This window comes from Passer montanus, unplaced genomic scaffold (assembly GCF_014805655.1).
Source record: "Passer montanus isolate IOZ18808 unplaced genomic scaffold, ASM1480565v1 scaffold22, whole genome shotgun sequence".
NCBI lineage: Eukaryota > Metazoa > Chordata > Aves > Passeriformes > Passeridae > Passer > Passer montanus.
The window spans coordinates 1,795,349-1,814,240 of record NW_024366815.1 but is presented as its reverse complement, the minus strand read 5'-3'; the positions used below and the strand labels follow the sequence as shown (position 1 = coordinate 1,814,240).

General features: G+C 35.8%; 1 protein-coding gene across 6 annotated transcripts in view; it reads left to right on the top strand.

The window, feature by feature from the left end:
• Window positions 1-6: 6 nt before the first annotated feature.
• The window catches only part of PRLR (prolactin receptor), a 157,365-nt gene continuing 138,479 nt past the window's right edge, over window positions 7-18,892 (top strand). For 4 of the 6 annotated variants that reach the window (XM_039709843.1, XM_039709841.1, XM_039709837.1 and 1 more), the window contains exons 1-2: window positions 7-883; window positions 1,989-2,073. The gene's annotated coding sequence lies outside the window, so the exon portion shown is untranslated. The remainder of the gene's footprint in view (window positions 884-1,988; window positions 2,074-18,892) is intronic. The other 2 variants (XM_039709840.1, XM_039709839.1) reach the window with 2 other exon arrangements.

Genomic DNA, 18,892 nt, shown 5'->3' with positions numbered 1-18,892 from the left:
AGGCGCTGGACGGGCGGGGGCTGGGGCGGGCCCGGCGCGGCGGGGGACGCGGTGGGGTCCGTGCGCGCTCTCTGCGCGCTCTGCCCGCCGCCTCGGAGTCCCACGGGGCTGCTGGCGCGGAGCTGCCTGCCCCGGGAGCGCTCCGTGCCCCGGCTGTGCGTTCCACGTGTGTTTGTTTAAACAGGCACTTCCCCGTTCCGCCCCGAGCCCGGCGCCCTCCGTGTTTGCTCGTGAGCTGGTGGGGGTGGTGCAGGGCAGAGGTCGAAAGGCTGGGAATCAGGAGGAATGTCTTGGCAGAAGGGGTGACTGGGCGCTGGAATGGGCTGCCCAAGGAGCTGGTAGAGTCATCGTCCGTGGAGGTGTTCAGGGAAAGGCTGGATGTGGCACTCGGTGCCGTGGTCTGCTTGACCGCGGGGGTGCTGGCTCACCGGGTGCGCTAGACCAGCCTCAAAGATCTCTTTCAACCTGATTGATTCTTGGGATTCTGGTTCTTGTGATTCTGGTTCTTCTGATTCTGATTCTTGTGATTCTGCAAAGCGCAGCCCGTCGGGAGAAAGGGCATTAATCCGGGGCGATTTTCCCAAATCCGCTCCGCCGGGAGCGCGCGTTGTTGGCGCGCTGGCGCCGTGAGGGGAGGCGGCGGGAGGGCCGGGCAGAGCCGGAGCGCTCCCGCCGCCCCTGAGGGGCTCGGCGGCCAGACAGCTGCTCGGGCCGGAGCCCAGCCCCGCCGAGGGCTCGGCTCGTGTTTGCGTTAAGTCATCTTTGTTTTAGAGTCACGCCGAAACAGCCAGGCACTGCTTCCCGTGCTCCTGCTTGAAGCGTTTGTAATAAAACGCCAGAGCGGCAGGGAAGAGAGCTGCGTCTGGAAAATGCACTGCGCGCAGTGGGTATTTAAATTGGCCTTTTTTTTTTAATTGGAAAAGTTATTTTAACTACTCAAGTTTTCAAGTGCCTTTCAGCACAATACGGAATTGTGAAAAATTATTTTTGCTACAAAAGGGCAGGAACAAGGTGATTTAGTGGCTAACGAAAGACAACAAGCTGAAGATAATTTTCAAAAGTGACAGTTAACTTGGAATGTTACAGATTCTACTCCTTGAGAACAAACAGAATTCCTCAGATTAAATCTGTGTGCTTTGACAGAGGGTGTGCTTTAAATCAAATTGAGAATAAGAATATAAATGTATAACTGAGCAGGTATTTATAAACCTTGAAAAGGTCAGTGTAAAGTCGGTGGCATGTGATTGACTGAACAGAAAACCTCAAGAGAGAGGAAGTACTTTTAGGACAGACGTTTAAATTGATATTTATATTCTTTTAAGAATTCAAAGTTTTGCATATACCTGAACTTACTAAAATACACACACTTTAGGGGAAGAAAAAGGTTCAAATTTTTAATATTTTTATGATTGTATTTGTAGTGGGTAAATCTATCATCAGAGTGTTTTTCTGGTGTTTTTGGAAGGAAAGAACAAACATATTTTAGCTTCATCATGGAATTTTTCCCATGACTCCAGAAATCAATGTATATGTATTTATGCTGATATACAGTTACGTGTTGCCACAAGTAGTCATTTTCAGAAGCTTATGTTAATTTAAAACATGCAAACCAGAATTGATTTGTATTAAATATATAACTTCTTTCTGAATCACCTCTGACTTTGAAAGGCTAGTACTTCCTGTGTCTTTAGGTTTTTTTTAAATGGAATGTATTCCTTCAAGTTCATTATCATAATCAGTGCATTTCTAAACACCTGATTTTGTTTAAAATTAACCTGAGTTTTTCTGTCTATTGAGATGACATAATAAAATCTTACTCAGGTAAGATAGAACTATGAGAAAGATACGGAATTTCATGTTTAAATTCAGTAGTGGTTTGCTGTTTTATCTATATCTGTTTCAACAAATTAATGTAGCTTTCTTTATTCTGGGAAGTGATGGGATAATGGATTAATAAAATTTCACTTCATTCTTTCCCTGAATTTAAGAACTTGGAAAGATGTCTGTGTTCTGCACTGTGAATGCTGAGCCCAAAGACCATTTAAAGGAAAAAAATTGCAGAAAACAAATAAAGTAAGTGTTTCTCTCTTTCTACCCTTGCTGAAAACACCAGTGTTACATTGTATACTTCCTGTGCTGTCCGTTTTTTACATCTCTGCTAGGAATGCCCCTGGGCATTCCAAACTGTTTTTTCACAGGAATCTGTACTTTGAATTATGTAGATTTTAGTTAGTAATATGGGGTTGTGGAATGCATATGAATTATTCACCTAAGGCTCTGTCTTTATTTTAAGCTTCATGCATCTTATTGTGGACTTGCTTTGAAAGAGGAGAGCATTGTTTACAGGCTGAATTTATAGTAGTCGAAGGAATGGAAGACATCAGACAGCAACCTGTTGAGCAGAAATTGAAATGTCAGGGATCATCTGTTACATTTCATTCCTTTTGCCCATCTGAAAGAAACTGCAGACATGAGGAGCAAAAAATGATGTGACCAAGCCCACAGCTTTTCTTGGACATAAGTTTTGATTAACATGGACATAACAGCAGTATGCATAAAGAATAAAATGGCAAAATCCAGTTTTAAAGGTGAATACCAATAAACTTTATCACAAAAGGACAATCAAAATACTTCTAAATCTTCAAGATAATAAACTGTTGGGGGAATTAATTTTGCAATTTAATACAACTAAAATTAAGAAAAGGAAAATGAAGCAATACCTGAATTCCTAAATTGCATTTAGAAGGAAGCTGTGCCAACAGTAGTAGCAGTAAACTAAAACAGAGTAATTAAAAAGTGTCTGTGTTGAGTTTCCTTTTGTGCACCAAAATTTGCTTTTTCCTGTATCAACAAGATTGTTTATAAACATACATTAAAAATTATATATTTATATATAATTTATCTTCTTTTACTTGTAATGTTATGGTTTAAATTATTTGCTCGGTTTTTCTCTTTCCTGGGAAGTTACAAAGAGGCTAAATAGCCTCCACGTCTCCTAGGGCTTCTTTTCACTTCTCCCTCCAGGTTTATTATTCATTTTATTTTTGATAATTGAATCACAGAATTCCAGAATAGTCTGTGTTGGAAGTTGGGTCCACAAGGATCACCAAGTCCAACTCTTAACCAAACACGCTGTACTGGGTTTGAATCTGCAACCTTGGCATTATTAGCACTATGCTCTAACCACCTGAACTAATCTCAGGGTATTTATCCCCTCTGACAATGATTGAATGATCATGTCCTCTTTAAAACTTAGTTTTAATTTATTTGTCCTTCACATATACTCTCTTCTGGGTCCTCATGTCTGTACTGAGGACAGAAAAGGATTAAGCTCTAAACAAAAAAATCATGATCTTGAGGCTTACCTCGTTTCCACAGGTGGTTGCTCAGTGCATTTCTCAGCTCCAAGGCCCCTGCTGGCTCTTAGAACAGCACCATGGGAGCTTGTCCTCACTTCTGATTGGTTTTCTCTGTTGCCACAAGACTACAGTTGTATTGAGTCATAACCCACGTAGGTGTACTCTGGTCTCCTGTCTCTAACAATGATCCATAAAAGATTTTGGGGAAGAAATGGGGAGAAATCATATACTAAGATCTATTAGCATATACTCCATTGCCGTACAGAACTTTCTCCCTGCCACCATTGAATGTGGTGAAGGACTTTATGCATTGACTTAAGCTAATACAATTAACCTTTCATTCCATGAACACATGCAGATAATTCTGAGTCTCTGTAAATGTTTGATATTGACAGTGGTTTGTGGTAAGGGATTCCATAACTTAACCTGACTTTGTGTGAAAAAAATTAGATTACCCTTAATTACGCAAAGAATTGCATTGTTTTGTGTATTTTGAATTTGCATCCTCTGCTTGCTTTTTTTTTTTCTTTCAGCTCTCTAGCTGTTCTGTTATTTTTAAACAAGAATATTAGGCATCTGACTTTCAGGTTGAACTGATGCTTCAATTGCTTCAATATTCTAATCTTTTTATTATCTGCACAAAGAGCACTGGGGTGTGAGTCTGCTGTACCAGTCCTGCAAAACAAAGTACTCCACTTCAAGTAGTTGCAGAACTAACACTTAGCAATACTAATGGGTCTGCATACAATACATATGCAAGACCTGCATTCCCTGATTAAATAATCTCTTTCTATTTAAAAAGTGTACTCAATACTGATAATATGTAATGAGGCTTGGAAAGTTAGAGGTGTTCTGTGTGCAGGAGGGTGTTGTGACTGGGTGCATTGTTTTCCGTACTGCCAAATGGATTATCGGTATGTAGGTTCACCTTGAGTAAGTAGCAGTAAATTACTAGGCAAGATTAAGGCAGGAGAAGTGCAGAGACGTTCTGATGCTTTTAAGAGACGGGGCAAAGTGCTCCCAGTGTGAGGAACAAGTGGAGTTTTGTGGCTGACTGTTATGATTCTTTTTTGGTCTGATAACTAAGTAAGGAATAAGATAATTTAATCTTTAGCAAAATCTTTCTGGCTGTATCTGAGACAATGTGGTTCCATTTAGTTCAGTTATAGCAATTGCACATTTAAATCAAGGATTGAAGGATTTTTCAGCTTCAAGTGACAGTTTGTTATCTCCAGTGTGACGTGCTTGGCAGGAATTACAATCCACTATGGCAGGGAGAGGAATATGAGTGGGATAGCATTTCAAATATCAGTGCCATTTGGCTTAATTTGTGAGACTACTCAGAGACTTACTAAAGCAGATGGGGGTTTGTTTTGTTTTTTGTTTGTTAGTTAGTTTGCTTGTTTTTTTAAAAAGCCACTAATGGCTTTGATTGAAAGTTTTTTGAGAGATTTTGCAGCTTTAAGGTAGACAATGCTTCTTAACCATTTCAAGCATCAAAAGAGTAAAATAAAGCATCAGAACAGCAAAAGCTGAGTGTAAATGGTGGAAAGAAAGAAGGAACTAAGCTGCCTGACATTAAAAATTCACATAAGCAAAACGAAAGGAAGTAGTAAGCTTATTAGAATCTCTCTGAATAATGAGGACATACATATCTTAAGGACACAGTAAATTACAGGAGAAGTAGAGACTGGCATATTGATACAGCTTTAAACAAGTGCATGAAACAAAGAAATGAGGAATTAAGGATGTTTTTATTTTGGAGATGTTGCTGTGGTTCCACTGAATTTCATTACCCATTTTTAAGCATCTCCTTCTTCTTAGTAATTTGGTTTTGGGTTTATTACCACTTTCTTTCCTTTTTGGTTACTTTTCTCTATCAGAAAGTTGGGCATTTTGGGTTGAGGATTCTGTGCTTCCTTAGTGGGATAATAGGAGTAGTAGTAGGGGAAAGCAGTAGGCAAGGGATAAAAAAGTTGATTATTAGAGACTGGAATTGAGCAAAGATTCATTGAGGAATGTGACTGGTACAGGTGGCTAGCCAAGAGTGTTGCACTAGGGATGGAACAAAGAGGATCGAGGCAACACAAATTGTGTTAGCTCTATGGCTTAAGCAGAGTCTTGAAATTCTGAGTCACTATTTCTCTGCCTTAGGAAATTGTATGTAAAACATACTGTCAGACAATGGTTTTAGTCAATGCTAGTAATTACACATATCCACTCACATCTGTGTCACAATACAGTCAGAAGTAAAATTATGTGAACATTTTTCTTGTAGTCATTCTTGTATGTATAGAATAGTTGTGTGCTTGTTGTAGTTTAATAAACACTGTCTCCAGCTGGCTATTCTTTAGAAAAAAGAAGGCAGTAAAGTAGTAAGTAAAGTTCAGATGGTTCATTTTTGTCTTGCACAGTTTATTTCATTTCCTGGCATAGTGTTTCTGCAAGATAAAAATCCAGTTAATAAATCAGATTTTTCTAGGCTGCTAAATTGTAAGTATATAATTTTATGGAGGGATTGCTTTATAAACAATGGTCTGAAATATTTTGAGTAGTACTTAGAATACTCTCAGGGCCTCATCAGCTAGTATTTTATCTTTTTTATTCAATAAATGCTCATTAACTGTGCACATTTGTCCTACATTCTTTTACTGTGGTTTGCGTCTAGCATTATTAAAGAATGTGTGTAATGTAACTAGAATCCTCTTGGAGGTTACTGAAACGCAACTGCTTTTTCTTTCAGAAATAGTATGGCTATTGTGTACTAACAATTCTGTTCGGTTATGTTTTTAGAGTATTAAAAAAAAAAGAAGACTGTGTCTGTTTTTGAAGTATAGAAGGAATTCAAGTAAGCATAATGTAACCAAGTGATCTGGAATTTGGCTAGAATTCTAGGAACAAATGCCAGCACTTAAAAGCCTTGGATAGCTCTTTCTGGTTATGTTGAAAGGGAACATTGGTCAAGCATGCTCTACATTGGAAGTATTCCTGGTAAAACATCAGGTTTTCAACATTGTTCTTTAATCAACAGTACTTAGCTAATTAGGGTAGAACTGATGATGTAAATAGTTAAAATCAAAGTGATTTTGATGTAGCTAGACAAACGAGAGACTATGGGCTAATATGCCCAGTTTCTTCTTTTAATAAAAAATTAATGGTACATCATGGCACAGTAATGCTAGTGCACAGAATATAACTTCTTTTCTACAATAATGATTTATCTTTCAAGTTGCTCATTTCTCTCCTCTTATGTCAGTACTAATTTGGCTCTCAGGCTGATTCCAAGAGATGTTTTCTGTTCTACTTGGTCCAATAGATGTTTTCTTTTCTTCTTGAGTGTAGGAGTTGCTGATAATGACAGGGATAGTATTGTGCCCTGCTTAATGGCTATGGAAATACAATTTTTAAAAAACTTTGAATTATTCATAAGCAGTTTCTTATTTGATTACATGTGCTCTGACTAGAAGATTTAAACAGGAATAAACAGTCTGGCTTAAATAAAATTCTGTTAAGAAGTTTGATTTAATATAGAATGACTGAACACAGGCCCTAGTGAAAGATGAAAAAAAAGCCATCCAATTGTTCATATTTTGAGTTGTGGCACAGATACACATTTTAAACAAATGACAGAAATTTAGCAACTTGTGCGGTGAAGCACTGACTACCTTACTGTTATTGATAGATCATTTCAAATCGTGAAACAGTGTAGAAAATTCTTTGATTAAATCAGTAGTAAGCCTCTAAAACTGTGCAACTCTGCCTCTGATTTTCCCTCTGCTGTCTCACTTATTCCCATTTCCAGTTCTTTTTGCTCTCTTGATTCTTATTCTCTCCTGCAATCAGAATTATTCTTACTCACATATTTGTTTATTTCCTACTTCATATTCCTCAGGTCTTCACCTCTGATGATGTGTCTTTCTTTTCCTTTTCATCTACTGTCCCAACCCTTCTGTCTTACCAAGACTTATACATGCATTTTGTTTTGAAAGTAATTTACACACATTCTGAATTATGTGTTATGTCAGATTTCTAAATTAGCGACACTAACCATTCTCTTTTCATTCTCCAGAGTGATGGTAGCCTTGTCCTTTAGGTTCAATGGCAAAAATTTATCCCTTTTGTCCATTTGAGTCATGTGGAGAGTGATAGGTCCAAAACCCCTTCAGTACCTTTCCTGGAGGTACTTTGTAAGTTCTTTAATTCAAATATGGATGTTTGGCACCTGCCATCTGGACAGAACAGTGTCTTTGAAAATTACAGTTTTGAAATTCCTTCCCCTGAGGGATGATAGATGTCCTGCTTCATCCCAGAGAAATGTTGTATGAATGAGATTTGAAATTAAAACAAAAAAGTCATGGTTGAGCTGTCAAGCATGCACAAAAACAGTTGGTGAATACACCAGCTTTAAAAAACCTTATGACTGGAAAGAGTATCTGTTTGCTAAATACCTTGGAAAACCATTGATCACCTACCTTCAAATTTGCATAATTATGCCCATGTTCATATGTGGTTGTGCCTTATTTCAAACAATATGCTCTAAGTTCTAACTCATTGTACACAGTTTCTATTTGAAGTCTAGCACATCCTTTTTTGGCCTTGGGTTTCAGAAGCTGTTTCTTCACGTTAGGATCAGCTAGTTGTCAGTGTGTTTATCCTTTTATGCAGAATGAGTGCTCCCAAAGAAATTATATCAATTACAAGTTCTTTTTTAGCAGCAGAGGAGCAGCATTTGTCAGAATGAATCATTAACAATAGTTGGAATGCACTCTTTTCTTCCTGCCTCTTCTGGAAACCTTACTGAATTTGAAGTATCCTTAATCTGAGCATATACTCAGGTAGATCCATCTTCATTGTTAGTAAAGAGGTGACTCTTTGTTCTTTTCAGTGGTAGTTACTGACATCAAAGCTCATTCTGGCCTTTGTATTTTTGTACCTCTCACCATACTGTTGCTTCTCTCTGGCAATAACATGCAGATGCTCAGGCTGCATGATTCAAGACAGCTTTTTCAGCTGCAGTTACAATAGTGGGTACCTACTGGTATTAGATGTTTTCTTATACAAACACTAACAAGTTGCTAGTAGAATTTCTTGTTTCTTTGTAATTCTGTTCAGTGGAAGATTGGAAAATTTACTGTAGCCTTGAGCAGAATTCTTGCTGTTCATAACAATTAAATAAATTCTTCTTTCTTTTCCATTTTAAAAATTTTGCACATTTTCTTGGCAAGAATTCTCTTGCATGGTAATTAATAAGATATTTAAGTGAAGTGAATTTAATCTATCTTTTGGTCAGTTTACCATTGGGTAGCAGCATAAATTTCCTTCATTAAAGCTGATACCTGCTGCAGATACATGACCAATACATGCTGCACAAATCAGAAGAATCTTACTGGAACAGAATGGCCTTGATTCTCCACTTTGAGAAAGGTGTCTTTCCAAGATTTAGGTATATATTTTTGTTTTCTATGAGCATATAATTCTTTATCATTGTATTTGGAATAAGAAAAGGCACAAGCTATAAAAGGCAAGCACAACTAAATTTATTTTAAATCAATTAAATTCTGTGTTTTGGTTTGAATTTTTTTAATGGATTAGTGCCTGATGTTGGTTAAATGGGCCAGGTAAAGCACAAAAAACCGGTTCTAATTTTGAAACAAGAAATAAGTGTATCTGACAGATTTTACAGCTGATACAGCATCAAATTAATCCCGTATTTGTATATAGGTTATGTAAATAAAATTTAATAGTATACTGCATAATATGAGACATGGAACCTAAGATGCACATAATTCTGTTTATGGAGTTACACAGCTGCTGCATGTAATTAGCTGCCTAGGGAACCTCTGTTCAACAATCCTTTTTAATGAGTGTTTCTAACAGTTTGATTCCATGGTAAGACAAGAACTAGATATAGAATGTCAAATATAACTAAAATACAAATAAATGAAGATTCCTAACAAAAATTAGGTATAGATTGTGTATGTATGTGCAAGCACATGTGTATATGCTTTTAAATATTTTTTAAATATACAGTGATTTTGAAAGCTCTTTTGCAAATACACTATTAAGTGTTTCAAATAATAAACAAAAAAAAATGGTGATAGCTTTCTTACTGCTGCAGTGTAGTTTCTTTCCCATAAAGTTACTTATTACAATAGAAAATAAAATAATTACTTTTTTTCCCTGAATTTTAAATGTGACTCATAGTTTTAATGATGTTTTTATGTCATCATGATATTGTTGAAATTTAAGAAACTATAGAAATACACCTTCTTTAAACATTTTCTGGGTCACTTCTAAGTGAAATAGTCTATTATCTTCTTTTTTGTTGTCCAGTGTTATGTATTATTTGGATTTGTTTGTGCAAAAGGAAAATAATGACTACATTTTTATTAAATATCTCTAGCTTACTTCTCTTGAAATAGAGGAAGTAGCATTGTTTTCCTCATGAGTGTTTTTGACATTTAGATAATTTGTTTCTGTTGTCCTCTTCACTTCTGATTTTTGTGAGCTACTACTTCCAGCCTTTTTGTAAGATAAAAGTAGGTACTTCCATCCTGTGTATAACATGTCAGCATGTAGAACAGCGTCTCCTAGGAGTATAGTTTTTCAGTAATTTTAACTTCTTGTTTTGTTGAACCTTGTAATTTATTATACTCTGTCTGAATTACGCAACAGAAACTTTTAAAAATTGTTCTTTTTTTCCATTCATCTTTATAGCATTTGTTTTCTCTGTGATGAACATATCCTCATCATTGAAGAAAATTTTATTGTTGATAATTTGTTTTCAGGTAGGATCCCTTAGACTGTCCAAAGTATGCAGGTGTGGTTCAGCCATGGCTTATGATGCCATAAATTTTAATGTGGAATTTAACAAGCAGAAAAAAATGCATGTTATGCAAGGTGGAAAACTGCAGGAAATTCAGGACAAATAATGGAAGAATAAATGCTGTAATTGCTAAATAATTGAGGTGTCAAATCTGTATAAGTAGTTAGTTAATTGTAATTACAGTTTGGTTTAGCAAGAGATATTTGGAGATTCTTATGTTACTTAAAGGAGGAAACAGTTTGGAGTTGAGGTTTAATTTTGGTTAATTTTGAGGTTTTAAATTTTGGTTTTAGTCCAAATCCAGTCACAATCAGTAAAATACATATTATAGAGACCTAAGATGAATGATAATGCTTAGGAAAAATTCTTACAGGATTCTGTTAATCTGTTGAGAGTTCACTTGTCCACTTACTTTTTAACATTCTGGGCTAAGGGGTAGTGGCCATAACCTTTAAGCGTGCCATTTAGAAATTCATGCTAACTTATAATTGTGATCCATATTTTACTTTTCCAAAAGTTAATCCTGTCATAAGACAGTGGTTCCCAATTACCCTAATAAGAAAGTTACAGTTTTTCTCTTCATCCTCAATGTGATGCTGACCCTGTCTGGCTGGTGTCTTGTCACCATTTAGACTCTGGACTATTTCCACGTAGTTGAAAGAGTTGCCTCAGTTTCTAAGCTTGTTTTCAGAGCTGAAGCATAAAACTTTAAAAGGGAAAAATTGAGAGAGAGAGAGAGAGAGAGCAAAAATGTTAATTATTTGATTTCTTCGAATGCATTGCCCTTGTATGGGTCAAGAAGTTAAGACAACTGTAGATAGTATGCCATACTATTGCTTTTGCAAGCCTTATTTATCCTTGTGTTTTAGATAATCTAGTGTAGTGTGTATTCCACATATAGTCTGTTTACATTTTTGATACATTTTGAATTACATTTTGATGCTGTAATTGTAGTTCTCTGGAATAGTGTTTCAGAAATAAATGGAGTATTAATTCAAACCCTGTGGTGTGAAAGAGCAAAACTACTAAACACAAAAAATAGTAGAAGACCCACTGTTATTCTTACATGAGTTCCATTTCAGACCCTAGCTGTATCTTACTAATATTTCTCCAGCCTGTGCTTTCTGTTATGATCCTGTTTTCCTCCTCCTTACTCAACTGACACTACTATAATTTTTACTGACCACTGTTCCTGTGACCTTACTCAGAAAGCATACTAGCTTAATTCCTACCAGCTTTTGTTTTCTCTTATGCAAGACCTGCTTATTGTCCTTCACATTTCTTTCTGCTATCCCTCCTCTTTCTAAGTTGTCTGCTTCTTCATTGGAGAGAGGACTTTTTTTTCTGATATACTCTGTTGAGATTCCATTTCTTTTCATGTGTATTTCATATTTCAAAAATACTAGAAGACCATAAATTCTTACATATGTTAATCAGTCTGTAAAACCAGTTTGTTTTCCCACAAGGGTTTTGTATTACAGGTGCCTGGATATGGCAGTTGGGGTGAAAATGGTGGGGCTATGTTGAGTTAGACTGGATGATCTTCCAACCCTGATGATTCTGTGATGTATGAATTTTACATCAGATCTTGGCAATTTAAGTAGAAGTCCTAATCTAAATTTATAGGATACCTCCACAAAAGAAAGAAGATAATGTGTGAGTTTAGGAGAAATAATTCTGCCCTACAATTATAGAGTCTAGCAAATGCCATCACCAGATCTTTAACAATCTGCTGATCTACAGCAGCCAGAAAAAAAAAATGTTTACAACAAATAAGTTATGTGTAGTATTTAACTTGGTGATCAAAGAAGTTAAGCCTAAGGTCCTAAAATGCCATACTTATGATTTTGTGAAGTAGCTGTCAGTAATGACAGCTTAAAAATGCAGGTATACATTTTTATGTATATATAAAAATGTATGCCATACTATTGCTTTTGCAAGCCTTATTTATCCTTGTGTTTTAGATAATCTAGTGTAGTGTGTATTCCACATATAGTCTGTTTACATTTTTGATACATTTTGAATTACATTTTGATGCTGTAATTGTAGTTCTCTGGAATAGTGTTTCAGAAATAAATGGAGTATTAATTCAAACCCTGTGGTGTGAAAGAGCAAAACTACTAAACACAAAAAATAGTAGAAGACCCACTGTTATTCTTACATGAGTTCCATTTCAGACCCTAGCTGTATCTTACTAATATTTCTCCAGCCTGTGCTTTCTGTTATGATCCTGTTTTCCTCCTCCTTACTCAACTGACACTACTATAATTTTTACTGACCACTGTTCCTGTGACCTTACTCAGAAAGCATACTAGCTTAATTCCTACCAGCTTTTGTTTTCTCTTATGCAAGACCTGCTTATTGTCCTTCACATTTCTTTCTGCTATCCCTCCTCTTTCTAAGTTGTCTGCTTCTTCATTGGAGAGAGGACTTTTTTTTCTGATATACTCTGTTGAGATTCCATTTCTTTTCATGTGTATTTCATATTTCAAAAATACTAGAAGACCATAAATTCTTACATATGTTAATCAGTCTGTAAAACTAGTTTGTTTTCCCACAAGGGTTTTGTATTACAGGTGCCTGGATATGGCAGTTGGGGTGAAAATGGTGGGGCTATGTTGAGTTGGACTGGATGATCTTGAAAGTCTCTTCCAACCCTGATGATTCTGTGATGTAAGAATTTTACATCACATCTTGGCAATTTAAGTAGAAGTCCTAATCTAAATTTATAGGATACCTCCACAAAAGAAAGAAGATAATGTGTGAGTTTAGGAGAAATAATTCTGCCCTACAATTATAGAGTCTAGCAAATGCCATCACCAGATCTTTAACAATCTGCTGATCTACAGCAGCCAGAAAAAAAAAATGTTTACAACAAATAAGTTATGTGTAGTATTTAACTTGGTGATCAAAGAAGTTAAGCCTAAGGTCCTAAAATGCCATACTTATGATTTTGTGAAGTAGCTGTCAGTAATGACAGCTTAAAAATGCAGGTATACATTTTTATGTATATATAAAAATATATACATAAAAATGTATACCTGCATTTTGTTAAGATAAACAGAAATCTGCTAGCAAACTACTTAATGGACCTGGATTTATCACAGTGTTCTCAAAAACTAGCAAGGTATGATAAGCATTTTCTTATGTAATATGAAACACACATTTTGTATTGATGGCACATTGAAAGTTTGGAAACATTTCACCACCTTCAAGCCAGCAAGTATGTAAAGCAGTAAGATAAAATCATTAATAATCAAGTTTGGGATAGAGATTTCACAACCATTAGTGAAGTAATTCTCATTAAAGCAGTTTTTCTGGCTAGGATGTGCCTCACAGAACAGGAATGCCACTTTCCCAGAGCATGTCGGCAATGAGTAGTAACCCTGAACATGAGCAAATTGGAGCAAGAGTTTCTGATTAATTTTCTTTGCAGGGGAAAAAAAAAATCACAATTTTTTCTAGAATCTTAGGTGTGAAGCTGTGTTGTGGGAAAAAATCAGTAAAATAATAAAATAGATGAAGCACAGACCTTTTAGTTCAAACTCTACTCATACTTATTTTATTAAAAAATAAAGTGTTTTGAGAGACAAAAAAGAATTAAAGGAAGTGACTTCTATTTGTTTAGCTGGAGAACATTGATATATTTCCTTACTCAGTCGTTCAGATGTCAGTAAAATAAAAATCTAAGAAAGGATTAATGATGAATTATTTCAATGGGAAAATGATCACATTTGCCATCTCAATATCCCAGTCATATAGACTTAGAGGCTTAAACTAACCTTGTTTTTCAAGCTCCAATAATATACCTGCTTATACTGTTATGGCTCCTGAGCAGAGCAGATATGTAGTAGTTGCTTGTTGAGAAACAATGTAATCTGCTTAAAAGCATTTATATTTTCTTCTAATATATTTGGCTACAGTGCTGTAACACTGAGTGTGAAGATTTACTTTCAGTCAAGTTGTAAACTTGGGAATTTTTTTTCGTATCTGTGAACAGTTTTATTTCTGTTCTTATACAACTTAGTATTTTTTTATTTGTGATTTTAAATTGGGTATAATATTAAATTCTGTCTTTTTCAATTATGGGGCTTTTCCCCCCTAATTTGGGAGCTTGTTCATTATTTAATCCATTTCATGCTCTTTTTTAAAAGAAAATAAAATCAAATGCTGTGACACAAAACACTAGTCCTTGAAACAAAATAACAGCAGCTAAATCACTAGGAACCAGTTTGACTTGACATTATGATCAATATGCTGGGTCTCATTTGTAACAGGTGTGGTCCTTTTGTTGCTTGTATAGGCAGATTATGTGTTTAAATGAAGTAGAAAATTATATGTTGTAATTTATAGCTATTGCTAGTAATTACTGTTTATTCCATTGCCATGACTCAGAAATCCATTTATGATAGGAGTTAAATACCGAAGATGCTGATGCCTGAGAACATGTGTGGGGTGAAAGTTAAACCATATTTTCTAATTTGTTGTTTTTTCTTAGTTCAGCATTTGACTTTTAGCATGTGTTATTTAGTAGCATCTCATTAGTTGATGTAACTTGGGACTAATTCTCAGTGTGCTATGTACAGCTGGATACTGAGCTATCCATTTATCTTATTGTCCTGACAAAAACAGGGTGTAATGTATTGTTTAACTGAGGGACAGTCTCTGAAATCACATCTTAAACTAGAAGTTGTAGCAAATAGAGACCATATATTTGTTGTTGCCTAAACTATGCTGCATTGGTGATCTTGCCCTGAAGTCTTTTCATTGGTCTTAAGTTTAATATGTTTGTTACAATTTCATAGCACCATAGAATGGTTTGGGGTGGAAGGGACCTTAAAAACCACCTAGTTCCAACCCCCTGCAACTGAATTGTTTTACATCATTGGAAGGGGATATGGTGTTGCCATCTTTTTCTTTAATTTTAAGTTAGACTACAAGATATTTTCCATAAAACAAGTTAAACTGTAAAAGAATAATCAGTCTAATGCTCTCCTGTCACTTTTTGTGTATTGTCCATTTCTCACTTTGATCCCATTTTGGTCATTCTGAAAGAATGTTTTTGCCTTACACAGTCTTAAAATTTTACCTATGCTTTTGCTGTTAAATTACTTTTTGTATATACCTTAGCTTCTTAATTTCCTTTGAGTGTTTATATATGAAATGCTAAATTAAATATTATTATGAATAGACATGGTTTTACATATTTTTGGTATGTTTTTTCTTGGTTGCTTTTAGTTTACTTTTCTCTAATGGAAAGTTCATTAACTCCCTGGTTTTTTTCAAGAATATGGGATTTTTTACTCATCTGCCAAAACATTTTGGAAGCAGATGATGTGATTATAAAAGCAAATGTGTATTTGCATTATGGTGGGATTTTTTTTAACAGTGATAGATCATATGTGTAAATGTTTTCAATATTTCAGAATAAATTTTAGTGAATATATCTATTTTTATGTGTGTATGTATCTATGTCTATGTAAGCATATGTAACTCATGTAAATACATATATAGTATGTATATACATACCTTTTATGTTAAGCTGATTTCTAAATCTATAGGTTAGAGTTGTGAGAAAATACTCAGTATTACCAGTTTACTGTTACAGATTGTTATTTTAGGTCTCTCAAAGAATCACCAGCAAAGGTGGTGGCCAAGGCAGGTTTAATATTTAAGTGACAGTGCAACAAAGTTCGTCAGCAAGATTCATTCTACTTATTCAATGGTTAAAGCACACACAGGAAAAAATTGACTAGAATCTAAAATCAATCTACCTAAAACTAAAACCAATTAAAAATTATCTGCCTGTAGGCTAGAGATGGAAAAAGGGCAAGGATAGGAAAGGATTAAGGATAAAATGAGTAAGAGAGACAGTCCTGTAGGGTCCCAAGATTCGGACTAGACCACCTGGCCCAGACTTGACCAATTAATTAAGCCTAAATGTTTTAACAGCATATAAACTTAAATTACTTAAAAACTGATATTTAAATAAGCTATCAAAAGATTCTGTATAATTTAGTGCAAGCACAATGGTCATTCACCTCAGGCCTAGCTTCCTTACAAACCTAAATTACTTAACAATCTATGAGAGCAACAGTAGTAGTACATTTGCTTTAGCTTATTCACACTTGCACCCATGCAGAACTGAAGGTGTATGTACAAGGTAATCACTTGTGAAAAATTTCCCTCAAGGCCCGGGAAATACTCACATTGGATGCTTTTGCATCTTCTCAACAGGCTGAGCCTCAAGGAGTGGGGTTATCAGCCCAGGATCCATTGTCGTTGTTCACTGGTTCTCCAAGTGACTTGCTGAGAGGTGCCCCACTCAGAGGAATTTGCTGATCACAGACCCCTGCAGGCCAGAAGAGCTCAGAATTATTCATGAGGTTACAAAAGTTCTCTAAGATCATCACCTTCAACCTCTGACTGGTCACCTCCTTGTTGCTAGACCATGGCACTTAGTGCCACATCAGACTGTTTCTTTAACACCTTCAGGGATGGTGACTCCCTGGACAGTTAATTCCAATGAATTCCAGTCCAACAATCTGTTCTGAGAAGAAATTCCTTCTGAGTGGACAGGTCTGCCTGGGACCACTGTTTCTAGAGTTGTAAGAGAATTGGCTTAAGTCATAATGATCTTCAATCTTGGCCACAATTCAGGTAGTAACTTCAGTTACAAAAGTGTTGTTCGACTGAAGTTGTTATTCAGACAAGAAAAATACATTTCCGAAGTGGTTTGTGCTACACAGCACAAGTTCTTGGGAGCAGACAGTATTTCTAATAAGCTCAAGAGCTTAGTCCAGGTGCTGTTTGTCAAGGCTGAGGCCTAATGAGCAATTCTGAGATCACAGTGCAGCAAGAGGAATGCACCACCACAATTGCTCTATATTTTTTTTTTTATTACTGCATAAGAAAGACATATTTTAAAAGATACATTTTAAAAAATGAAAATGGGAATGACATGCAACTTGCAATTACTTTTCTTGGCCCTGAGAGAAAGTCTTGATCTTAACTTAAACAGTAGTCACTGTCAAAAGAGGAAAGAACAATAATATTGGAAAGGGAAAATTAATTTTGAACTGGCATAAGAATCTGCTTTTTTTCAGATTTGCTGAGGGTTTTTTACAATAATACTATATTGGTGTTGGGAAAGAAGTAATGGCTTCTACTCTCTTTTAAATATTTTAAGTTATTAACTGGCACAAGAATGACTTGGTACTCTGTGCATGCGGAGAATAACGTGCTCTAAGAGATGATGGACTGTCTGTTACTTATTTCTTCCTTTAGTGAGGTGGATGATTTTTAAATCACAGAAAAACTTGATGCAGGCACAGCTATAAAACGTGATTATTTTCTAAATTAATAGGGAATTGTTTACCTGTAAGACTACTAAGTTAGCCTCTGAGGAACACAAAAAGCAGAAGTAGTATGTGCTAAACACTAAGCAAAATGTATTTCCTGCCCTCCATGCACTGTCTCTCCCAATTACTGGAATTAATATTCCTATCAGGCAAACACAGCCATGCAGTCCCGGAATGATTAGATAAATAATTGGATACAGAAGTATTAGTCAATACAAATGAATTTCCATTGACTTCCTTTACTCTTTATTTGCATGAACAAATTAGATGGTGATTTTATATTCTAATGGTCAAGTCTAAATGGCTTTGAGTAATGGTTTATTTATAGAACACTTGGTTGCCCATAAGGTGAGTTAAAGAGCAAACTGAGGTCAGGATTAAGACTGACTGTTTCCAAGCTGGTAGAAGAGCGTTGGTAGCCAGGTCTGGCTATATACTAATAAAGTGTATGCTGGTAAGAGGAGTTTTGCTGCTGTACCTCAGACTGTCCCCCATATGTGATGAGTCAGAATTTGTTCTTGGAATCTGAAGAAATGTTTGCAGTTCTGGAGTCAAAACTGAATTGTATAACATAATGATGACAAATCTCAATCCATGAAGCATTTGGTCTTGATTTTGAAGAGGTGTATCAATGTATGAGTGGGCTATGTCCTAGGCAGCTTCCTCTAAATACTGAGAAGCATTTTTGGAGTATGATTGATATGATGAACTGGATCCACTCAGGAAGAGTTATTTTGTGCACACTGAAAGCTGAAGAGGTGTTTGTAAAATCAACAGTGATTATGGTATATATGATGCACTTTTTATATTACACGTGAGGTTTACTTCCTATAACTGTAGCTTTTTTTTCCTAACTTCATCTTTTTCTTTTCATTTTATTTAAGTCTGCTTGGAGTAACAACAGAACCAAAGGGGGAACATGAAACAATTTTATCATTTAACTAATCCTCTCTTGCAATATCAGAACTAGTTATTGATAAGTTAATCATATCAGAGTCATCTGTAGATAATGCCAGTTGCTCTTCAGACATCAAGTGGGCTAAGGCTTTGTGGCAGTTAATATTAAAAATAATTCATGTTAGTTTAAATCCTCAGTTGCATTTAGTTATAGATTTGTTTGTGAAAAAACCAGGTGCACTTTTTCTCCTCTCTGTTAATTTGTATTAACTCTCTGTTAATTTGTATTTCTCATCTCTGTATATTTGAAATATGCAGCAGAAGTTTTCTGCACTGCACAGAGTTATCAAAAGTTTTGTACATGTAATCACACCATTTTTCATTATTTGTCGGCCATTGAGTAAGCTTTTCCAATCTTTGAGACACCAGTGAGAAAAACTGTGCATCTC